This window comes from Neovison vison, chromosome X, assembly GCF_020171115.1.
Source record: "Neovison vison isolate M4711 chromosome X, ASM_NN_V1, whole genome shotgun sequence".
Classification (NCBI taxonomy): domain Eukaryota; kingdom Metazoa; phylum Chordata; class Mammalia; order Carnivora; family Mustelidae; genus Neogale; species Neogale vison.
This window is the reverse complement of record NC_058105.1, coordinates 130,840,899-130,846,444: the sequence shown is the minus strand read 5'-3', so window position 1 is coordinate 130,846,444 and position 5,546 is coordinate 130,840,899.

Below are 5,546 nucleotides of genomic sequence, written 5' to 3'. Positions count from 1 at the left end.
CACCGCCACCCAAAACCCAGGCTTTCGGGCTTCATGCTGGCGTCCACACCGGGGCCGCTGTCCGCGTCTCACCGGCGTTTCCTTCCTGATTTCTGTATTTCTGACTCCGGGGGAAATAAAACAGTTCTTCGGTGAGACACGGGTGGGCACATTTGGGGGGACAAAGTCGTGGGTCAGGAGCAGGTTTTGAGGGGAGAAGTCGGTGTCCCGGCCGGCATGCTCTGATTCTGCAAACGGCCAGGAACGAGCAGGTATTTCTCCCTACACTGTGCGGTTTGGTGTGAATCCCGTCGCTGGTGAATAAAGGTTCACCCCAAGACTCCCCGTCCTTAAACAGACTCTGCGCAGCCCGGCCGTCTACACAGGTCGCTGGGGTCGAGGGCACGAGGTTGTTTGGGGAAGCGGGAAGTGAAACCGAAAGTGTGGCAGGTGGGCGTCCTCGGAATACAGGAGTCCTGCCGGGCAGGCCCCGGGGCACGGACGGGCTGTGGTTCTCCGTGGGACACACGCCCACGGCATCACGTGGCAGGTGGGGGGGGTGTCCGTCTCCAGAGACGTGGGGAGATCCGACCCAGCCCCCCAGAGAAGCAGGGGTCTCTGTCCTCCAGTCATGGACGCACGCATGCGGTTCTGCCCTATCGGGGGGCTTTGCTCAGATCTTGCGAGGGGCACGTGGCCGGGCCAGGAGAGGAGTGGCTGATGCCGGACGTGCCCCCTCGGGCCGTCTCTGTTAGGGGTCGGGCTCAGGAGGAGCGGCACCCGCAGGGGAGGGTTCAGCGTCCTGTGGACCCTCGGGTCTCCCAGCAGCTGCCTGGAAGCCTCCCATCGAGCTTCCCCAGCCCTCCGCTCCTTCCTCGCACCCCTCCTGGCGGCTACACGGGCCGCCTGCACGGTCGAGCCCCAGCTGCCCCGAGGGATCCAGTCTCCGACCCCCAGGCCGCCTCTGACCCAGGGGGACACTTGCAGAGGACCAGACTCCCTGGACAGGGCCCCCGACCGCCACGCAGCCTCCGAGCTGCACTGAACACGCGACATGTCGCGACAACCCCAGAAACACGGACTCGGCTGCTAAACAATAAAAGCAGGCTGGTGGGGAGGCCGGTGGGCGCGTGATGGCGGCCGGACTGGGATTCCAGCAGCGGCCGCGGACAGACCCCGGAGCTCCCAGGACCGGTTCCTGGGGACGGCGGCTGCCTCGGGACGGCCCCGCAGCTTCTCAGCCGTTAACAGAACGTCTCCAAGGATCCCACTGGCGGCGCCTTCCGGACGCTGGGCAGACGCGTTGCCCGTTTGGGAAGTCTGCGGAGTGGGGACGTGGAAACGCGTGTCCACAGTTATGGGAACGCAGTCGGGGGGCAAGGGATGGGGAAACACGGCCGCTGGATGGCCTCCTGGAGGGGCAGATGCCATCCTCATGCTCTCTGTGTCTCTCTCCTGCAAATAAATAAATAAAAACCTTAAAAAAAGGAAAAAAAAAAAAAAAGTCTGCACCGTGAAGAAACGTGTTTCACAAGAGGCCATGATGCCCGATAACGAGGAAATGGTTGAAAAACCTCCATGGTGTGTGTCGGGGCTTGAATACACGGAAGAGGGGTCGGCGTCTTTCGAAACACGTCCACGCGCCGAGAAAGAAGACCGAGGCCTTCCGGCAGAGGAAGCGGCCGCTTGCTATCGGCTGTCACCGCGGTCCCCGTGGCCGGCTGTCGCGGCGGCCGAGATATCCGGGGGGGCCGCGTCAAGGAGCCGCTCCGTCAAGGTGTCCGGTGTGATAAGCACACGGCGCCCCGAGATTACGCAAAGGACCCTGCAACCAGGGGGGTACGGCGGGCGTGGGAGCCAAGGAGGGAAGTGTCCGTCGTAAACACCCGTTCTGCTTCTGCCGATGACCGCGACCCTCGACCCGGGAGCCTCCAGTGTGGTGCACGGATTTGAGTTAAAATCTGGAACCGGGGAATCTGGCGTTTGTCAGGCCGGGCGCCCACGGGTTCTGGAGTGGACGGGTCATTTGCGTGCGCCTCTGTGGGTTTGGGACGCCATGGGGTGGCCAGGCAGGGCTTCCTGGGACTCAGGGCCAGAGTGAGGAGCCAGGGGTGACTGTTTAGGGTTAAGGGAAGAATAAGGAAGACCATTGTTAGGGTGGCACCTTAAAGCCACGGGGTTCATCCTCCCCCGGCTCCGGACACCAGAGTCTGACATCCCGGTGGGGCAGGGATGCTGAGATGCAGGTGGGGCAGGTCCGCGCTCCCTCCTGTCTCCAGAGGACGGTCCTTCTTGTGTCTTGCAGCTTCTGGGGCTCCCGGCGTCCCTGGGCTGGTGGCCACGTCCCGCCCATCTCTGCCTCCGTCCTCCCGTGGCTTCTCCTCTGTGCCTCTGTAACCTCTTCTGTCTCTTACGAGGACCCCTGTCCTTGCATTCAGGGCCACCCTGAGCCAAGACAAGCTCACATCAGGTCCTTTATCATATGTGCAAAGACCCTATTTCCAAACAAGGCCCCCTTCACAGCGTCCAACGGGTGTATAGTTGGGGAGGCACCATCCGACCCAGCACGGTGACGGAAACTGCCTATTTTCGGGGGCGCCTGGGTGGACCGTCAGTTAAGCTTCCGCCTCTTGGTTCTGGCTCAGGTCATGATCTAAAGTGGTGAGGTCGAGCCTCGTATCTCACACCGGGGGCCTGGAACCTGCTGGAGATTCTCTTTCCTTCTGCCCGACAACGTGTAAGACAAAAATACAGGTAAAGGAAGAGAAAACAGAGTTTCTTTTGCTTGGTGAGCCAATTGCAGAAGAAACTGCGGACAATTGGAGAACACATTGGCGTCTCCTCAGGACCGCGTGCTGGTGGAGGGGACGCCCACGGCCTCCGGAGGAGAACCAGTCTCTGCACGGAGCAGAGGGCAAGCCTCAAGGACGTGGGCAAGGTTGTCCCAGAGCAGATGCCCGGACACCTCAGAGCAAGGAGCACCTTCCCCTCCGGGGTAAGGGGCAGAGCGTCTCACGGTTCTGTTTTTAGCTGGGAAAGTGCACCCGCGGAGCCCTTTATCTTGGGGGAACCCCCTCGATGAGGACTGGGCTCCTGCAGCGGGCCCACCGGGTCCCAGGGCAAGGCCGACGTCAAAGCAGAAAGTGGCCCTGAAGCTCCCCACGGACGCCCAGGGGTCCTCGCGGCTGGGTGTCTGCGTGACTCAGAGCTGACAAGGTGTTTCGGGTGAACATTTCGCCTCTGCTCCCGCGCTGGGCTCTTGGAGCAGCAGGACTGGGGGGGGTCTTCTCCCGACCCCAGCACCGGGCGCGGAAGGGACGCCTCCATGCTGGGTCCCGGGTCCTGCTGCAGCTCCGAGGCACCAGGACCACCTGCTTCTCTCTGAGTTGCAGACCGTGACCCACGTGGGTACATGGAAGGGTGCGTCGCGGGGGTGGGGCAGCCAGGAGTCCAAGACCTCCCCCTCCCCCAGGCCGAGTCCTCCCTCCCTAAGAAGCCCTCACGGTGCCCCCTTACATCCCGAATCGGGCTTCACGATAGTCCTGCGGGCCAGGACTCGGCCAGACCCCCCACATAACGGGAGTTCTTAATTCGGAGGTAGGCGGTGCAGACGAAGGAGGCATTGTCTTCCCCTCATCTGCAGGGAAGACGGGGTAAAATTCTCCTGCTCCCTCCAAGAATGAGGCTCCGGCAACGCTCCTGAGCACCAGGGGCAGCTGCTGTGTCTGTAACAGCGTCCGTGTGAACAAGGTCTGGGGTTGCCTCAGAAGGGCTCACCTCCCGCCCCCCGGACGGAGCAAGTGAACTCACAAGAGTCCACGCAGCTGGGCTACGGGGGACAACGCTCCGACGATCCTACTCCTTCCGCTTCCCCCGCCCGCACTGGGAGCACGTGCCTGGCCCCAGCACCGCAGGATGGGCAGACAAAAATCCTTCCCGCCTCAATAAGCACGTCGGCAATACCCACGGGCGTGAATACACCGGTCCATGCATGTGAATTCATAACATCCTTAAGAAATTAAAATAAAATGCTAACGTTTATCGATGAATGAATAGACATTCGTCCATCTCCACGTTAATGTGTCCCAATCATATGGTAATAATGTACTACATGTCACACAGGGTTGACGGTAGCTAGAATACAGTTTAGCATAATGCAATAATATATAATGTAACAATACCCTCTCAGGATATACAATGTCATGCAATAATATATCACATGATAATATAGAATAATAGAATGTCATGCCATGGAATGCAACATAATGTAACATAATATCGGCGCACCTGCCACCTGCATGGACCCCCAGAGGCCCCCATCGGCCCACTAATAAGGGAGGGACGACTCTGGGCTCCCGCGTGCAGGGGCTCCGTGCACAGGTGCGTCGTGCTGGGTGACAGGCTCTACCCCGGGCTCCTGGGGGCATCTCGCTGGGTGGAGAAGGTCTATTCTGGGTCTGCCTCAGCAGGCGTTGGTACCGCCTGCCTCACGCACTTTCCCTTCCCGCTTCCCGTCTTCTGTTCCTCTCTTCCCCCAGGTGCAGACCCTGCCCTTGCAGGGGTGCCGTCTGTGCTCACGATGGAAGCTCCCCGGAACCCCACCCCGCACCCCCATTGCTTGCTTTTGTCCTGCTTTTCCACTTCTTGAAATCTGGAAGTTTTTTGTTGTCTGGCCATATGCCCGCCTGGGGGGGGGAACAGGCGAGGTGTTTGGGAAGCGTAGAGCAGGCAGGTGGTGCAGAAGCCAGAGGAAAGAGGTCTTGCATTCACGTGGACAGATGCCTTCCCGGCTGGTTTCTGGAAGGGACCACCGTCCTCAGCCCTGCCAGGATCCCCGGTCCAGGGGACCGTAAATGTGCAGTTTTGTTACAGGTTAGGGCGGACACTAGCCTGGCCGCCGGCCGTGGGGAGGGCAGGAGGGAGGGAGAAGCAAACCGAGAAGCGGCCCCAAAGCCCTGCTCCGATTGTGGGAGGCGACATCTGGCCCCTGCGGAAGGGTCTGAGTCCCTCCCTGGTTGTGGCCATCGCTGATCAGAGTCCGGATCCGCAAGGAGGTCAGGGTGTTGTGATTCAGGGTACAAACTCCTGATGCCGGCTTTGCCTCTTTACGAACCTTGGGCAGCGTCCCACTCCTGCCCACGGAGAACGCTTCTTCCCAAATACTCTCAGGTCCCCACGGACGCGGACGTTCCCCCATCCCAGCCCTGTCTTTCTCTGGCCGCTCTCCGCCGCTGGCCCTGGGCCTCTCTGCCACTCCTCTCCGTGCCCTAGACACCTGCCCAGCACATGCCGTGTGGGGCATCCTGGGGAGCTAGCTTGAGATGCCCATGCCCAGACCTGTGCATTTTTAAAAATACACATCTATATAATTTTTTTATTTGACAGAGAGGGAGAGAGAGCACAAGCAGGGGGAGCAGCAGGCAGAGGGAAAAGCATAGCAGGCTCCTCGTGGAGTAGGGAGCCTGATGCAGGACTCGATCCCACGACCTTGGGATCGTGACCTGAGCCGAAGGCAGAGGCTTACTGGACCGAGCCTCCGAGGCACCCCGTGCAGACCGGTGCATCTT